The following is a 20,618-nucleotide window of genomic DNA, read 5'->3' on the forward strand; positions in this document are numbered from 1 at the left end:
AACTCAAAATCTCAAATGACAAATGTCAAATGGTGGTAGCGGAAAGCGGTGGTTGTGTTGCACTAGGCAATGCGGAAGAAGAATGATGGGCTATACACGAGTTGGAGTTGAAGTTGCCGTCCCTAAGTAGCCGAAACACCTTAGGAGACACAAGCCACAACTCAAACAAAATTGGGTTAAGTTGGTGGTGGCGGAAGTGTATGGTGGGCACGGTTATGCGGAAATGGTGGAGGTGGTTGATGAAGAAGCAATCGTCCCTAAGTAGCCGAAACACCTTAGGAGACGTGAATCACTACTCAAGCAACCACATATGCAATGGGGAACAAAATGGGTTAGGTTGCGGAAGTCGGTGGTGGTAATGCAGATGATATGGTGGAGGGCCTAGGCAAACTTACCAAATTTCAGAAAATATGGTGGTGTCAAATGGTGTTGGTGGTATTTTTGTGGGATGGGGGATGTCAATAGCTTCAAAACGAGCTAAAGAACGTCAAAAACGGACTCCGGATGAATTAGTTATGACCAAAACAAAATTTCAGCCGTGTTAGTTTCAGGGTTAACCGGACATCCGGGAGGAGGTCCGGATGATCCGGGCTAGGTCCGGATGATCCGGGTGTTGATGAGGACATCAATACAATTGTTACACCCACAGGCCCTGCTGCTATACATACTGGACCAATTACTAGAGCTCGCGCACGCCAACTAAATTACCAGGTACTTTCGTTTCTTGGTAATGATTCTAATGTTCATGAGAATATGATGCTGTCTAAATTGGATACATTTGTTTTGCTTACAAATAAAGGGCCTAGCTTGGAGAAGGATGAACATTGGAGCAAGAACGAGCATGGAGATGATGGCATGCGCAAGGGGAACAAGAACGGAGTTACAAGTGATGATTTCAGGACTTTGAAGCCACCATAATGGGTGCATGAAGCCTTGGACGAAATATACAAGATGCCACTTCATAAATTTCGTCCCGAGGCTATTTTAGGTGCTGCGTCACCTTATTATTGGGCCAGGCCCATGTAATTTCGAAATACATAAGTATAGGCTATTTTTAGAGTCCGTATGTGTGGGGAAACAAGAGATAGGGTTGATTTCGGACCCCTCCACCAAGGGCCACGAAATTCCCCCCTCTTCCTCCATATATACAGCCCTTAAGGCATCGTTTAGACTTTGGGATTTGTTTAGTTAAAAGTTAGCCATTGCAACTTCGTGTACTTCGTTTGTGTCCAACGACCAGACCAAGACCGCTTACGGATCCCCACCTTTATCAATACTTCATATATACTCGCAATATTCAGATTGCTTTTATCATATTCTTGCTTGTTCTTCGATTGCTTGCAGGAATAGACCTTCGTGGTCAGGTTGATTGTGCTCCGGCGTGGTCAATAACCTCTCGGAGTTGGTTTAGCGATTGCTAAGGCGCAACGTCGTGCACGTTTGTAGTCGGATCGTCAAAGTCGTCTCCACCAAATCGATAGTTATCATCTCATCGAAAGATCGGGACACCCCGCCTCTATCACATGGTGTGCCAAATACTATTGTTTCAGATCGTGATACTAAATTTCTTAGCCACTTTTGGAGATGTTTATGGTCTAAGTTGGGGACTAAACTGCTTTTTAGTACTACTTGTCACCCCCAAACTGATGGCCAAACTGAAGTAGTCAATAGAACATTGTCTACTATGCTTAGGGCTGTTTTGAAGAGTAATAAGAAAATGTGGGAGGAATGCTTGCCTCATATTGAATTTGCTTATAATCGTTCATTGCATTCTACTACTAAGATGTGCCCTTTTGAAGTTGTGTATGGTTTCCTACCTCGTGCACCTATTGATTTGTTGCCTCTTCCATCTTCGGAGAAGGTTAATTTTGATGCTAAACAACGTGCTGAATTGATTTTAAAAATGCATGAGTTAACTAAGGAAAACATTGAGCGTATGAATGCCAAATATAAACTTGCTGGAGATAAGGGTAGAAAACATGTTGTGTTTGCACATGGAGATCTTGTTTGGTTACATTGGCGTAAGGATAGATTTCCTGATTTGCGCAAATCAAAGCTCATGCCACGGGCTGATGGTCCCTTTAAGGTTTTAGAGAAAATAAATGATAATGCATATAAACTTGAGCTGCCTGCAGATTTTGGGGTTAGTCCCACTTTTAACATTGCAGATTTGAAGCCTTATTTGGGTGAGGAAGATGACCTTCCGTCGAGGACGACTTCATTTCAAGAAGGGGAGGATGATGAGGACATCAATACAATTGTTACACCCACAGGCCCTGCTGCTATACATACTGGACCAATTACTAGAGCTCGCGCACGCCAACTAAATTACCAGGTACTTTCGTTTCTTGGTAATGATTCTAATGTTCATGAGAATATGATGCTGTCTAAATTGGATACATTTGTTTTGCTTACAAATAAAGGGCCTAGCTTGGAGAAGGATGAACATTGGAGCAAGAACGAGCATGGAGATGATGGCATGCGCAAGGGGAACAAGAACGGAGTTACAAGTGATGATTTCAGGACTTTGAAGCCACCATAATGGGCGCATGAAGCCTTGGACGAAATATACAAGATGCCACTTCATAAATTTCGTCCCGAGGTTATTATAGGTGCTGCGTCACCTTATTATTGGGCCAGGCCCATGTAATTTCGAAATACATAAGTATAGGCTATTTTTAGAGTCCGTATGTGTGGGGAAACAAGAGATAGGGTTGATTTCGGACCCCTCCACCAAGGGCCACGAAATTCCCCCCTCTTCCTCCATATATACAGCCTTTAGGGCATCGTTTAGACTTTGGGTTTTGTTTAGATTAAAAGTTCGCCATAGCTGCAACTTCGCGTACTTCGTTTGTGTTCAACGACCAGACAAAGGCGTCACAGAACCCCACCTTGATCAATAAAGCTTTCATCTTATATTCGCAATATCCAGATTGCAATCTTAGTTTCTTGCTTGTTCTTCGTTTGCTCGCAGGAAACAGACCCTCGTGGTCAGGTTGATCGTGCTCCGGCGTGGTCAATAACCTCTCGGAGTTGGTTTAGCGATTGCTAAGGCGCGACGTCCTCGCACGTTCGTAGTCGGATCGTCAAAGTCGACTTCCACCAAAGCGAAATCCACCATCTCATCGAAAGACGGGACACCTTTGCCTCTATCAAGATGATGAGGACATCAATACAATTGTTACACCCACAGCCCCTGCTACTATACATACTGGACCAATTACTAGAGCTCGTGCACGCCAACTAAATTACCAGGTACTTTCGTTTCTTGGTAATGATTCTAATGTTCATGAGAATATGATGCTGCCTAAATTGGATACATTTGTTTTGCTTACAAATGAAGGGCCTAGCTTGGAGAAGGATGAACATTGGAGCAAGAACAAGCATGGAGATGATGGCATGCGCAAGGGGAACAAGAACGGAGTTACAAGTGATGATTTCAGGACTTTGAAGCCACCATAATGGGTGCATGAAGCCTTGGACGAAATATACAAGATGCCACTTCATAAATTTCGTCCCGAGGCTATTTTAGGTGCTGCGTCACCTTATTATTGGGCCAGGCCCATGTAAATTCGAAATACATAAGTATAGGCTATTTTTAGAGTCCGTATGTGTGGGGAAACAAGAGATAGGGTTGATTTCGGACCCCTCCACCAAGGGCCACGAAATTCCCCCCTCTTCCTCCATATATACAGCCCTTAGGGCATCGTTTAGACTTTGGGTTTTGTTTAGATTAAAAGTTTGCCATAGCTGCAACTTCGCGTACTTCGTTTGTGTTCAACGACCAGACAAAGGCGTCACAGAACCCCACCTTGATCAATAAAGCTTTCATCTTATATTCGCAATATCCAGATTGCAATCTTAGTTTCTTGCTTGTTCTTCGTTTGCTCGCAGGAAACAGACCCTCGTGGTCAGGTTGATCGTGCTCCGGCGTGGTCAATAACCTCTCGGAGTTGGTTTAGCGATTGCTAAGGCGCGACGTCCTCGCACGTTCGTAGTCGGATCGTCAAAGTCGACTTCCACCAAAGCGATATCCATCATCTCATCGAAAGACGGGACACCTTTGCCTCTATCAGGTGTACATCCGGATGATCCGGGTTCGTCAGCTCTGGTTCTGTTTTCTGGGTGCGTGGGGTATCCGGACGTCCGGGAGAGGGTCCAGCTGATCCGGGAGATGTCCGGATGATCCGGGAGAAGGTCCGGATGATCCGGGCAGGTCAAACTGCTCGGGATTTCCTCTCGGGGATGAATTTTTGGGCGGAAATGGATGATTTTCGGGGCAAAATTTGATGGATTTCGTGGATGGAAGGTGGGGAAACTTAGGAAAATGCTAGATCCACTTGAAACCAAGCAAATCCATGGATCAAAATCAACAAAACATCATCAAACCAACAAATCACTAAAAAAAATTTGGGGCTATTTTTGGTGGGGATTTTCGGATTTAGGACGAAATCAACAAAATCAAGCTAGAAAAAGAGGGGTAGGGGCTCCAAAACGTGATCAACGTGGCTCATGATACCATAATGATGTAGGGTGGAACCCTAGGGTGACGATCTTTCACGTTTGGAGTGGGATCCCTCGAAGAACACGATGAACACGGGGAAGAACGGGGAGAAGTTGTGCTGGTGTATCACAAACCCGTCAAGCAAACCTCAAATTCTTACCAGTTCTTACCCAGCAGCAGGTGGTGATCGGCAACCGTTGTAGTCAAAACTTCTCAAAGCTTGGATAGAGCGATTACCAGGGAAAGTCAAACGCACGACGTAGATGTATGTGGAGCTGGGAAGGCTTATAATATGGTAGCAAAAAGGGTCAGCAATAATCAATTCAGAGATGCAAAGTTGAATAAACGCTCAACGACGGTACTGTGCTGGTCCTAGGCTAGACCGTGCTAGAGACGCGAGCCTAGAACACTAACAAAATCACGGCGCTGCACGTAAACAAGGGAAAAGCACACTCTCGAAAAAAAATTTCGCTCTTTTTTTTTGCGCTGCTTTTTTTTTGCGCTGCTCTCTTTTTTTTTGCAAAAAATCACTATAATGGCGAGTGTCTCAAAACTCTTCCCAGGTCAAACTGACAGGATGGGCACGAAATTTTTGTGACCAAAATTTTTTTTTTGACTGCCCGGACCCAAAAACTGGAAACGGGTCAAAAAAACTTTCTATAACGGCGACTGTCTCAATACGCTTAGAAACACCTAAAAATAGGATAGCCAGAAATTTTTTTGTCAAGTGCGTTTTCCGAAAATTTTGGGCCTTAACGAAGGATGGTTTCCGGACTCTTTTTTTTTATGGAAACCAACCTCTTCTACGGACGGCAAAAGATTGCTGGAATCCGAAACCTACTCAGACAAGGAAACACGAATCGGAAATTAGATGGATCCCGAAAACAAACCTAATATGCAAGGAACTCGGATTGGTGGTGGATATATGGTGGTGGTATATGGCAGCGGTGGTGGTTGCGGTGGTAGTATATGGATATGGATCGGTGGTGGTATATGGACACGGATTGGTGGTGGTATATGGATACGGATTCGGAGCGGTGGCGGATAAGCGGTGGTGGCAGATGGCAGGGGCGATGATGATGGTGCGGCGGCGGCGTGACAACTTATGACCAGAACTCGAAACTCTAAAAGACTAGACTCTAAGACCAGCAACTAGACACGACGATGCAACCGCAAATTCAACAAAGCAAAACCCTAAAAAGATTATGCAAAGGCTCAGATTGGTTCGGATATGATGAACTCACCCTAATTTTTTTTGTGGCTTTTTTGTGGACTGTAGGTATGAAGAACAGAATCGATCTAAACTACGAAAAACTGTAAAATCTCACCGAGCAACTTGGAAATCTGATACCACTTGATAGAGGCAAAGGTGTCCCGTCTTTCGATGAGATGATGGATATCGCTTTGGTGGCAGTCGACTTTGAGGATCCGACTACGAACGTGCGAGGACGTCGTGCCTTAGCAATCGCTAAACCAACTCCAAGAGGTTATTGACCACGCCGGAGCACGATCAACCTGACCACGAGGGTCTGTTTCCTGCGAGCAAACAAAGAACAAGCAAGAAACTGAGATTGCAATCTGGATATTGCGAATATAAGATGAAAGCTTTATTGATCAAGGTGGGGTTCTGTGACGCCTTTGTCTGGTCGTTGAACACAAACGAAGTACGCGAAGTTGCAGCTATGGCGAACTTTAATCTAAACAAAACCCAAAGTCTAAACGATGCCCTAAGGGCTGTATATATGGAGGAAGAGGGGGGAATTTCGTGGCCCTTGGTGGAGGGGTCCGAAATCAACCCTATCTCTTGTTTCCCCACACATACGGACTCTAAAAATAGCCTATACTTATGTATTTCGAAATTACATGGGCCTGGCCCAATAATATGGTGACGCAGCACCTAAAATAGCATCGGGACGAAATTTATGAAGTGGCATCTTGTATATTTCGTCCGAGGCTTCATGCACCCATTATGGTGGCTTCAAAGTCCTGAAATCATCACTTGTAACTCCGTTCTTGTTCCCCTTGCGCATGCCATCATCTCCATGCTTGTTCTTGCTCCAATGTTCATCCTTCTCCAAGCTAGGCCCTTCATTTGTAAGCAAAACAAATGTATCCAATTTAGGCAGCATCATATTCTCATGAACATTAGAATCATTACCAAGAAACGAAAGTACCTGGTAATTTAGTTGGCGTGCACGAGCTCTAGTAATTGGTCCAGTATTTATAGCAGCAGGGGCTGTGGGTGTAACAATTGTATTGATGTCCTCATCAATGGGCATATGATATGTAATGAACAATAACCCATAGCCAAGTGAGGGCCATGTAGAATGAATGCACGACGTCTTTGCGCGAAGAGAGTGGTGGGAAAGACAATCCATGGGATCCCAAGGCATCATTGCTCTCTAGAGCTCGTTTTGTCAACTCGTGGGATTGCGAGGTTGACAAGTATTCATGGGTACCTACACAAAAGAGACACAAACCAAAGAAATTGTGCGCGTTGTAAATGGACACATCATCCATCATGATGTGTATGTGCACATGTGAGTTAGCACAAGATAAGCAATGCTCAAAGAAATTTGATGCATGGTATAAGAACATGTCATCCATCATGAAAGAATAGTTATTATGTATGACACGATGGGGATGCAAATTGAGCATACAATTATATGGCACATCAATAGGATTTTCATTCATGGGGAGCATATGGTGCACACAAGTATTTGGATCATGCAATGAATGGGATGGATCAAAATCTCCTACAATGCATGAGGAAACTATGGGGGTCTCCTCATGAACAATATCGGAAACATCACATGGAGAAAATGGACAACATCCAAAACAATGTATATCCGAAGCTAGGTGGGCATGGCATGGCATATGAGATAAATTATGCAAAGGGAGCATATCAATATCATCACAAGAAAAACAAATGCCAATAACCATGGGCTTGTCATCTATGCCATATGTGCAAATTGGGTTTATTTTAATGGCATATGCATAGTCACTATGAAGAGATTGCAAAAAATACATATGGTTGATCTCATGCATAGCATATGACAAGTCAAGCGGATTATCAAACATGATGTGACCTAAAGAATTGTCACAAGAAATCCTATGTAACATGGCATCACAACTAATAGACTCCACAATAGAATCATCATACTCATCATAAATGGGCAAATCATCGCATGGGGAAATCATACTAGCAGGAAGCATGGCAATACGTGGATCAACATCATGCAAGCAATCAATGTCAAGAATGTCCACTAGTGGGACTAGAGCATCACCGTCACCTTTGTTACCTTTGTCATTCCACTCAAGTGGTGTAGGTGAGGTGGGAAAGACCAAGTGGTGGTCATCATCATCATCTTGATGGAACCATGTGGGCGGTGCATCATAATCCACCATGGCCATCGTCTTGTCCAAAGGGAGGACGAAGTCGTCGAGGATCGGCGCGTCATCATAAATGGAACCTAGCACCAAACGAGAAGACACAATAGAGGTAGAGGTCAAGTTGTTAGAAATGCAAATGGCCTCACGAGACCTATCAACTATCTCACTCTCTCTATGTGGTGGTTCACTCACTCCCTCAAAATAGGTGCACTCAAACTCACGTATGGTGGAGTCACTCATCTCACTCAAGTGGTGGGGGTTGTGGCTCTCCTCACATGGGAATTGTGGCAACTCATCATATATGGGGCTAGTGGTGAAGTCACTCTCACTCTCAATATGGTGGCACAAGTCACTCAAGTCATCATACATCGCCGTGGTCGAAGGGAAGATCCCATGCTCAACCATCTCGTCGTCGTCACCGTGGATGAAGGCCGAAGATGGCACATCATCACTCTCCTCCATGACCGAAGGGAAAATCCCATGCTCGATCATCTCATCACCGTCGCCGTAGATGAAGGCCGAAGATGGCAATCACTCTCGCCTCCAAAGATGGAAGCATCATCCTTGCTCGCCACCTTGTCGCTCGCCTCCAAAGCTTGGTCCTTGAGGGTCTCCATAGTCGTACTCGTCGCCGCACCGTCTTGAAAAAGAGTCGAAGTAGACTCGGCACCATCAATGCCACAAAGAGGGATGGCGGTGAAGTCAAACTTGGGAGCATCGTCTTGGAGCTCGTCGGGCTTGGACATCTTGGTTGTACTAGCCTCATGCTTGTCATAGAGCTTGGTCGCCGCGAAGTTTGCTTGGGGTGGAGAAGCCTTGGCCTTCATGAGTTCTTGTTCCGCCTTGAGAGCACCAATGTAGTAGTCGTCGATGGACTTGTAGTTCTCGAGGAAGATGGTCTTGGAGATGTCGTTGTGCAATCCCATCATGAAGTGGAACTTCATCGAAATGGGGTCGTCCACGCCGGCTCGTCGCAAGGCAATCATCATCTCCTTGAAGTACTTGTCGATGGACTTGGATCCTTGGGTGGTGTTCTCCAATTGGCGTCGAAGTTGTTCCGTGTAGGTTGGAGGCACAAACTCTCGCCGTAAAGCTCTCTTCGTCTTGGGCCAACTCATCTCGTAGCTCTCCGAAGGTGTGTGAAGCCACCATATCGAGGCGTAGTCATGGAAGTTTCTTGTGGCGCACTTCACTTGATCTTCGGGACGAACTTGATGTAGCTTGAGGTAGTCGTCCATCAAACGCTCCCACTCGAGGTACTCCTCGGGTTCTTGAGTCCCATATAAAGGAATCTCATTGTCGGTGTCGAGGTCGTAGTAGCTCGTGGAAGTCGCGGATTTGAGCTTGGGGAGCTTCTCTTGAGCGTAGTCTTGGGGTTTTTGTTGGCGAAGATGCCATATGTCCGTAGGCGAAGATGCCTTGAAGTCGCTTGGCAAAGATGCCAAGGGAGATGGTGAAGTCATTGAGCGGTTGTTGATGTAGAGCTCTTGACCTTCACGTTCTTGTTGGTGATGGTGTCGATGCCGATGTGATCTTGCCGGAGATAGTAGCTCGGGAGCATGTGCTCTTGAGCGTCTTCTCGAAGATGAGGAAGATCGCTTGTAGGACTTGATGAGGGCTTTGATCTCCTCCATTTTAGCTTGCATCTTGGCGTCAGAGTTGTTGTTCGTGGCATCGAACTCGTCGTTATTGTTGTAGATCGAAGGTGAAATGCCTTGCCTATCCATCACAAGACTCGAGTAGAGGTGAGTAGGAAATGAGATAAACAATACCAAGTTACCTTTTCCCAAAGTTGAGGATGTATCTCGTTTCACTCAATGTGAGATGAAAGAATAGTGGAATTGGTACCGGACTTGTTCACTCACACCTATCAAGTAAAGCTTATGGTAGAGCTCGGTGAGGATAGTGGCACAAAAATTTGATGCAAAATGTTAGCAAGAGTCAATAATGTTGAAAGAGATTCACAAATTCGCAAGCGAAACAAGTAGACCAATAGCAATATGTGGCTCACGGAAACACACACACGGATAGATAAATGGGGTCGTGCAACCAAGGAATGAGCACAAAATGTGGAATCCACGGAAAATGCTCGTGTTGCACAACTCAAGAGAGACGCTAGCACGATTGCTCAATAGGCGGATACGACACTTGTGCACAACCTATAAGATGCAAAATGGATAAACTTTCTATCCCAAGTATGCCATATATGTATGGTTCCCGGTGTTTCTCACACAATGATCCAAGATGATCAAATATGATACCGTATGATATATTGTGATGCTATGGCTATTGCTTACAAGCTCTTTGGTCTCTTTCTTTTCCTTAAAAGCTTTATTCTCTTTCTTTTTTTTTCTATGGCCACTTTTGCACAATGCACAAACCAAGATAGCAATTGTGTATATGCGGGAACAAACTTGAGGCACAATGGATGATATGATACCAAGATGATATGGTATGTATGCAATGGATGGTGTAGACCACTAATGTGCACAAGTCACGTTGCCGGCAATACTCAAATGGCTAGTCTCGATAGGCAAGTAACGCAAAGTGGGCTAGGGGTTAACTATGCAATTGCAAGGGAATATACAAAGGTGTCGTCGAGGTTACCGTCCTTTGCGATGATGAGTGGCGGTGTTCTTGGTGTAGATACCAAAATGATGGAGACTCGTCCCTAAGTAGCCGAAACACCTTAGGAAACGGAAAAACCGCAAACTCAAAATCTCAAATGACAAATGTCAAATGGTGGTAGCGGAAAGCGGTGGTTGTGTTGCACTAGGCAATGCGGAAGAAGAATGATGGGCTATACACGAGTTGGAGTTGAAGTTGCCGTCCCTAAGTAGCCGAAACACCTTAGGAGACACAAGCCACAACTCAAACAAAATTGGGTTAAGTTGGTGGTGGCGGAAGTGTATGGTGGGCACGGTTATGCGGAAATGGTGGAGGTGGTTGATGAAGAAGCAATCGTCCCTAAGTAGCCGAAACACCTTAGGAGACGTGAATCACTACTCAAGCAACCACATATGCAATGGGGAACAAAATGGGTTAGGTTGCGGAAGTCGGTGGTGGTAATGCAGATGATATGGTGGAGGGCCTAGGCAAACTTACCAAATTTCAGAAAATATGGTGGTGTCAAATGGTGTTGGTGGTATTTTTGTGGGATGGGGGATGTCAATAGCTTCAAAACGAGCTAAAGAACGTCAAAAACGGACTCCGGATGAATTAGTTATGACCAAAACAAAATTTCAGCCGTGTTAGTTTCAGGGTTAACCGGACATCCGGGAGGAGGTCCGGATGATCCGGGCTAGGTCCGGATGATCCGGGTGTTGATGAGGACATCAATACAATTGTTACACCCACAGGCCCTGCTGCTATACATACTGGACCAATTACTAGAGCTCGCGCACGCCAACTAAATTACCAGGTACTTTCGTTTCTTGGTAATGATTCTAATGTTCATGAGAATATGATGCTGTCTAAATTGGATACATTTGTTTTGCTTACAAATAAAGGGCCTAGCTTGGAGAAGGATGAACATTGGAGCAAGAACGAGCATGGAGATGATGGCATGCGCAAGGGGAACAAGAACGGAGTTACAAGTGATGATTTCAGGACTTTGAAGCCACCATAATGGGCGCATGAAGCCTTGGACGAAATATACAAGATGCCACTTCATAAATTTCGTCCCGAGGTTATTATAGGTGCTGCGTCACTTTATTATTGGGCCAGGCCCATGTAATTTTGAAATACATAAGTATAGGCTATTTTTAGAGTCCGTATGTGTGGGGAAACAAGAGATAGGGTTGATTTCGGACCCCTCCACCAAGGGCCACGAAATTCCCCCCTCTTCCTCCATATATACAGCCCTTAGGGCATCGTTTAGACTTTGGGTTTTGTTTAGATTAAAAGTTCGCCATAGCTGCAACTTCGCGTACTTCGTTTGTGTTCAACGACCAGACAAAGGCGTCACAGAACCCCACCTTGATCAATAAAGCTTTCATCTTATATTCGCAATATCCAGATTGCAATCTTAGTTTCTTGCTTGTTCTTCGTTTGCTCGCAGGAAACAGACCCTCGTGGTCAGGTTGATCGTGCTCCGGCGTGGTCAATAACCTCTCGGAGTTGGTTTAGCGATTGCTAAGGCGCGACGTCCTCGCACGTTCGTAGTCGGATCGTCAAAGTCGACTTCCACCAAAGCGATATCCATCATCTCATCGAAAGACGGGACACCTTTGCCTCTATCAAGTGGTATCAGTTTTCCAGGTTGCTCGGTGAGATTTTACAGTTTTTCGTAGTTTAGATCGAGTCTGTTCTTCATACCTATAGTCCACGAAAAAGCCACAAAAAAAATAGGGTTAGTTCATCATATCCGAACCAATCTGAGCCTTGCATAATCTTTTTAGGGTTTTGCTTTGTTGAATTTGCGGTTGCATCGTCGTGTCTAGTTGCTGGTCTTAGAGTCTAGTCTTTTAGAGTTTTGAGTTCTGGTCATAAGTTGTCACGCCGCCGCCGCACCGTCATCATCGCCCCTGCCATCTACCACCACCGCACCGAATCCGTATCCATATACCACCACCAATCCGTGTCCATATACCACCACCGATCCATATCCATATACTACCACCGCTACCACCACCATATATCCACCACCAATCCGAGTTCTTTGCTTATTAGGTTTGTTTTCGGGATCCATCTAGATTCCGATTCGTGTTTCCTTGCCGGAGTCGGGTAGCCACGCTCCGTTTAGGCCCAAAATTTTTCGAAAACGCATTTTTCGAAAAAATTTCTGGCTATCCTATTTTTAGGTGTTTCTGAGTGTTTTGAGACAGGTGCCATTATAGGAAGTTTTTTTTGACCCGTTTCCAGTTTTTGGGTCTGGGCAGTCAAAAAAAAATTGGTCAAAAAAAAATTTCGTGCCATCCTGTCAGTTTGAGCTAAGAAGAGTTTTGAGACACTCGCCATTATAGTGATTTTTCGCAAAAAAAAAAGCAGCGCAAAAAAAAAAGAGCGCAAAAAAAAAAGAGCGAAAAAAAAATTCTAGAGTGTGCTTTTCCCTTGTTTACGTGCCGCGCCGTGATTTTGTTAGTGTTCTAGGCTCGCGTCTCTAGCACAGTCTAGCCTAGAACCAGCACAGTACCGTCGTTGAGCGTTTATTCAACTTTGCATCTCTGAATTGATTATTGCTGACCCTTTTTGCTACCATATTATAAGCCTTCCCAGCTCCACATACATCTACGTCGTGCGTTTGACTCTCCCTGGTAATCGCTCTATCCAAGCTTTGAGAGTTTTTGACTACAACGGTTGCCGATCACCGCCTGCTGCTGGGTAAGAACTGGTAAGAATTTGAGTTTTGCTTGACGGATTTGTGACACCCACCACCACCACTTGTTCGTAGTCTGTAGGATCATATTCTTGTGTGTTTCTATTGCTGCTAACCATGCCAGGATCACAAGCCGACGAGATTGACTGGGAGAATTTATCGAACAAGGAGCTTCATGATAAGTTTCAGCAAATGATGACTGAACAGGTGCAAGATGTGCTGAACAATTTTGAAGAGGCCATGGAGAAGATCACTGGCCTTGAGAAGATGTTCGCAACAAAGCTCGATAACAGATTTAATGAATTGCTCGCGCGTCTTCCACCACCACCACCCGCTGCACCTAACGCACCTCTCCAACAACAACAACAACAACAACAACAACGACTACCTCCACGTCGCGAAATAGACCTTCGCCGAGCGAGCCGTGTTCCTCTTGCGTTTGGCCAAACTGTTGGTGCTGCTATTGATACTTCTGTGGCTCCTGCTACTGCTGTTGCTGGTACCCAGGAGGATGATGAGTATGCGGGCGATTATGAGGATGAGGTTGATCAAAATCAGATCTACGAGCAGCCACCAGCACCACCACCAGCAGGTCGACCTCAGGTATATATTCGTAATGGTAGGCCTGCACCACCACCTCAGGTACGAGATGATGTCCATATTCCTAAACTGAAATTGAATATTCCACCATTTGAGGGTAGATATGTTCCTGATATATATCTTACTTGGGAGTTAGAAACTGAACAACGATTTACATGTTTACAATATCCTGAGGAGAGACGAGTTGCTGCTGCTGTTTGTGCTTTCACTAGTTTTGCATGTGTATGGTGGTCTGAACATTGTAGATTATATCCTATTCCAACTACTTGGGCTGCTTTGAAAACTGCTATGCGTATGCGGTGGGTTCCACCATATTATCAACGTGAATTGCTTCAAAAATTGCAGCGTTTAAGACAAGGAAAAAATTCTGTAGAAGAATATTATCAGGAATTACAAACTGGCATGATTAGATGTGGTATTGTTGAGGAGAATGAAGCTATGCTTGCACGTTTTCTGGGTGGATTAAATAGAGAGATTCAGACCATTCTAGACTATAAGGAGTATACTAATATCACTCGTTTATTCCATCTTGCTTGTAAAGCTGAACGTGAAGTGCAGGATCGACAAGCATTGGCGCGAACTAACTTTTCTGCAGGCCGACCTTCATCATGGACACCGCGTGCATCTTCTACTTCAACTGCACGAGCACCTCAATCAGGTGCCTCCTACAGCCGTGATACAAGAAAACAGGAACAACCACCATTATCTGCCAAGAGCGCACCTGCCGGGCTTGCACAGAGTTCTTCTTCTTCCAGGGCATCAACAGGGCACACAAGTGATATTATTTGTCGTCGTTGTAAGGGAGGAGGTCATTATGCGAGAGAATGCAAATCTCCGCGTGTGATGATTGCTACCGCGGATGGTGGATATGAGTCCGCTAGTGACTATGATGAGGAGACATTGGCTCTTATTACATGTGAAGAACATGGTGGAGATGATTCTGATCATGAGACGCAATACATGGCTCCTGAAGACGCTGACAGGTATGAATGTTTAGTTGCTCAACGTGTTTTGAGTGTGCAGGTCACACAAGCTGAGCAAAATCAGAGGCACAATTTGTTCCATACCAAGGGAGTTGTGAAGGAACGTTCTGTGCGCGTCATCATAGACGGAGGGAGCTGCAACAACTTGGCTAGCATGGAGATGGTGGAGAAGCTTTCTCTCACCACAAGACCACATCCACATCCTTACTACATCCAATGGTTCAATAACAGCGGCAAGGTTAAGGTAACACGTACTGTTCGTGTGCATTTTAGTATCTCTACATATGCTGATTATGTTGATTGTGATGTGGTACCTATGCAAGCATGTTCCTTATTACTTGGTAGACCATGGCAATTTGATAAAAATTCTGTACACCATGGTAGAAACAATCACTATACTCTTGTTCATAAGGATAAAAATATTACTTTGCTTCCTATGACTCCTGATTCCATTTTGAAAGATGATATTAATAGAGCTAATGATGAGGACATCAATACAATTGTTACACCCACAGCCCCTGCTGCTATACATACTGGACCAATTACTAGAGCTCGTGCACGCCAACTAAATTACCAGGTACTTTCGTTTCTTGGTAATGATTCTAATGTTCATGAGAATATGATGCTGCCTAAATTGGATACATTTGTTTTGCTTACAAATGAAGGGCCTAGCTTGGAGAAGGATGAACATTGGAGCAAGAACAAGCATGGAGATGATGGCATGCGCAAGGGGAACAAGAACGGAGTTACAAGTAATGATTTCAGGACTTTGAAGCCACCATAATGGGTGCATGAAGCCTTGGACGAAATATACAAGATGCCACTTCATAAATTTCGTCCCGAGGCTATTTTAGGTGCTTCGTCACCTTATTATTGGGCCAGGCCCATGTAATTTCGAAATACATAAGTATAGGCTATTTTTAGAGTCCGTATGTGTGGGGAAACAAGAGATAGGGTTGATTTCGGACACCTCCACCAAGGGCCACGAAATTCCCCCCTCTTCCTCCATATATACAGCCCTTAGGGCATCGTTTAGACTTTGGGTTTTGTTTAGATTAAAAGTTCGCCATAGCTGCAACTTCGCGTACTTCGTTTGTGTTCAACGACCAGACAAAGGCGTCACAGAACCCCACCTTGATCAATAAAGCTTTCATCTTATATTCGCAATATCCAGATTGCAATCTCAGTTTCTTGCTTGTTCTTCGTTTGCTCGCAGGAAACAGACCCTCGTGGTCAGGTTGATCGTGCTCCGGCGTGGTCAATAACCTCTCGGAGTTGGTTTAGCGATTGCTAAGGCGCGACGTCCTCGCACGTTCGTAGTCGGATCGTCAAAGTCGACTTCCACCAAAGCGATATCCATCATCTCATCGAAAGACGGGACACCTTTGCCTCTATCAGGATATGAGTCCGCTAGTGACTATGATGAGGAGACATTGGCTCTTATTACACGTGAAGAACATGGTGGAGATGATTCTGATCATGAGACGCAATACATGGCTCCTGAAGACGCTGACAGGTATGAATGTTTAGTTGCTCAACGTGTTTTGAGTGTGCAGGTCACACAAGCTGAGCAAAATCAGAGGCACAATTTGTTCCATACCAAGGGAGTTGTGAAGGAACGTTCTGTGCGCGTCATCATAGACGGAGGGAGCTGCAACAACTTGGCTAGCATGGAGATGGTGGAGAAGCTTTCTCTCACCACAAGACCACATCCACATCCTTACTACATCCAATGGTTCAACAACAGCGGCAAGGTTAAGGTAACACGTACTGTTCGTGTGCATTTTAGTATCTCTACATATGCTGATTATGTTGATTGTGATGTGGTACCTATGCAAGCATGTTCCTTATTACTTGGTAGACCATGGCAATTTGATAACAATTCTGTACACCATGGTAGAAACAATCACTATACTCTTGTTCATAAGGATAAAAATATTACTTTGCTTCCTATGACTCCTGATTCCATTTTCAAAGATGATATTAATAGAGCTAATAAAGCACAACAGGAGAAGAATAAGAGTGAAAATCAGATTGTGGCAAAAGAATTTGAGCAACAAATGAAGCCTAATAACAAACCATCTAGTGTTGCTTCTGAAATTAAATTGAAAAGTGCATGTTTATTTGCCACCAAATCTGATATTGATGAGCTAGATTTCAGCAAATCTGTTTGCTTTGCTTTTGTGTGCAAAGAGGCATTATTTTCATTCGAGGACGTGCCTTCCTCTTTGCCTCCTGCTGTCACTAACATTTTGCAGGAGTTCGCTGACGTTTTTCCACAAGACGTGCCACCGGGATTACCGCCTATTCGAGGGATTGAGCATCAGATTGACTTAATTTCCGGTGCTTCACTGCCAAACCGTGCACCATACCGTACCAATCCAGAGGAGACGAAGGAGATTATGCGTCAAGTACAAGAGCTTCTCGACAAAGGTTATATACGCGAATCCCTTAGTCCTTGTGCTGTTCCTATTATTCTAGTGCCGAAAATGGATGGTACATCACGTATGTGTGTTGATTGTAGAGGCATTAATAATATTACTATTCGTTATCGTCATCCTATTCCTAGGCTAGATGATATGCTTGATGAATTGAGTGGCTCTACAATATTCTCCAAAGTTGATTTGCGTAGTGGCTACCATCAAATTCGTATGAAATTGGGAGATGAATGAAAAACAGCATTTAAAACTAAGTTTGGATTATATGAGTGGTTAGTCATGCCTTTTGGGTTAACTAATGCACCTAGTACTTTCATGAGATTAATGAACGAAGTTTTACGTGCTTTCATTGGACGATTTGTGGTAGTTTACTTCGACGACATATTGATTTATAGCAGATCTTTGGAAGAACATTTGGAACATTTACGTGCTGTTTTTATTGCTCTACGTGATGCACGTTTGTTTGGTAACCTTGGGAAGTGCACCTTTTGCACCGACCGAGTATCTTTTCTTGGCTATGTTGTAACTCCACAGGGAATTGAAGTTGATAAAGCCAAGATTGAAGCTATTGAGAGTTGGCCGCAGCCCAAAACGGTCACACAAGTGAGGAGTTTTCTTGGCCTCGCTGGATTCTATAGGCGTTTTGTGAGAGATTTCAGCACCATTGCTGCACCTCTCAATGAGCTTACAAAGAAAGATGTGCCTTTTCTTTGGGGTACTGCACAGGAAGAAGCCTTCACGGTATTGAAAGATAAGTTGACACATGCTCCTTTACTCCAACTTCCTGATTTTAATAAGACTTTTGAGCTTGAATGTGATGCTAGTGGAATTGGATTAGGAGGTGTGTTATTACAAGATGGCAAACCTGTTGCATACTTTTCTGAAAAATTGAGTGGGCCTAGTCTGAATTATTCTACTTATGATAAAGAATTATATGCTCTTGTTCGGACTTTAGAAACATGGCAACATTATTTATGGCCCAAAGAATTTATTATACATTCTGATCATGAATCTTTGAAACATATTAAAAGTCAAGCTAAACTGAATCGTAGACATGCTAAATGGGTTGAATTCATTGAGACTTTCCCTTATGTCATTAAACACAAGAAGGGAAAAGAAAATGTTATTGCTGATGCATTGTCTCGTCGCTATACTATGCTTTCACAACTTGACTTCAAAATATTTGGTTTGGAGACCATCAAAGATCAATATGTGCATGATGCTGATTTTAAAGATGTATGCAGAATTGTAAAGAAGGAAGAATGTGGAACAAGTTTGTTGTTAACGATGGATTTGTGTTTCGTGCTAACAAGCTATGCATTCCAGCTAGCTCCGTTCGTCTTTTGTTGTTGCAGGAGGCGCATGGAGGAGGATTAATGGGACACTTTGGCGTGAAGAAGACGGAGGACGTACTTGCTACACATTTCTTTTGGCCAAAGATGAGACGGGATGTTGAGCGTTTTATTGCTCGCTGCACTACATGTCAAAAAGCTAAGTCACGACTCAATCCTCGTGGTTTATATATGCCTTTGCCTGTACCTAGTGTTCCTTGGGAGGATATATCTATGGACTTTGTTTTAGGTTTACCTCGAACAAAGAAGGGGAGGGATAGCATATTTGTTGTCGTGGATAGATTCTCGAAAATGGCACACTTTATACCATGTCATAAAAGCGATGATGCTGTTAATGTTGCTGATTTGTTCTTTCGTGAAATTATTCGCTTGCATGGTGATGAGGACATGACTACCTTGAATATGACCAAAAATATTGCATATATGCATATTTGTCAGGTGATTTCTAGTGCAAACTATTCAATAATCTATTTATGTTATCCAGAACAAAAATACTTCACACACTTTTGTGTTTTGTCTAATTGTAGGTGTATGGGACATTTGTACAATCCACATATGAAGATAAGGAAGAAAGAGATGTTTATTTGCTGTCCAAAAAGTTCTCTCACGTCACTTTTGGCCCAAGAGAAGATAGAGTCCAAGTCTCTCACGTTCTGGATTCAGATTCGGACTGCACAGACACACCTGACTCAAAACGGACACAAGTTTTTCATACGGACTCCGAATTGGGTGATTCTTTTTTTGTTGGAAACTAGATTTCGTGCACTTTCCAACCCAATTGGAATCACCTTCAAATTCGTCCGGAGCGTTGAGTTGTGGACGAAACAATCTGATGCTGCAGCAGAATCCGAGTCAAACTACAAGTCCAAAGGTGTTACATCACCTCCACTTGGGCCCATTGGCCTTGTACGACCTAGATTTAGTTTTAGGCTGCCTTGGGACGTCCTCCCACCTCCTTGGCCGCCACCCCTTGCTCCTATATAAGTAGATCCATCTAGTAGCTTTTCCTTGGGATTTGTTTAGTTAAAAGTTAGCCATTCCAACTTCGTGTGCTTCGTTTGTGTCCAACGACCAGACCAAGACCACTTTTCGGATCCCCACCTTTATCAATACTTCATCTATATTCGCAATATTCAGATTGCTTTATCATATTCTTGCTTGTTCTTCGATTGCTTGCAGGAATAGACCTTCGTGGTCAGGTTGATTGTGCTTCGGCGTGGTCAATAACCTCTCGGAGTTGGTTTAGCGATTGCTAAGGCGCAACGTCGTGCACGTTTGTAGTCGGATCGTCAAAGTCATCTTCACCAAATCGATAGTTACCATCTCATCGAAAGATCGGGACACCCTCGCCTCTATCAAGTGGTATCAGTTTTCAGGTTGCTCGGTGAGAATTTCCAGTTTTCCTAGATTAGATTTATTTTCTTACCTATTGTCCAAGAAAAAGCCACAAAAAAGAGTTAGATCTATTCATCCTTGGTCCAAGCCAGTCTGAGCCTCTGCAATTTTCTTTTCATTGCTTGCATAGTTGAATTATCGGTTGCATCGTCGTGTCGAGTTGCTGGTCTTAGTGTCTAGTTCGTTTAGAGTTTCGAGTTCTGTTCACATTAGTCACGCCACCGCTGCATCATTATCTCTTCCGCTGTCCACCACCCATCCATCAATTTCCACCACGTGCTACCCACCATTCATTGTCATAATAATAGTTGAGATCGTTCACATCTTCACTTGATCCAATCTGCATCTTATCTAGTTTGTTTTGGAAAGAGGGAGAAAAAAAAGAGAAAAAAAACGAGAGAAAAAAAAGGAGAAAAAAAGTCAGAAAAAAAGGAGAGAAAGAAAAAAAAAGTGTGAGGAAAAAAGAGAGAAGAAAAAAAACAAAAAAATCGGCACAAACTTTTTCAGAGGAAAGTTGGAGACAAAGTTGTTGATATATCCTGCTTGGCTGTTGTTTCACCTCATTATCTTTACTGCCGTTGTGATCTTCACTTATATCTTGCTGTCCAGAGCTACTTAGTATCCTTCATTGATGCT

Source organism: Triticum dicoccoides, chromosome 3B (genome assembly GCF_002162155.2).
Source record: "Triticum dicoccoides isolate Atlit2015 ecotype Zavitan chromosome 3B, WEW_v2.0, whole genome shotgun sequence".
Classification (NCBI taxonomy): domain Eukaryota; kingdom Viridiplantae; phylum Streptophyta; class Magnoliopsida; order Poales; family Poaceae; genus Triticum; species Triticum dicoccoides.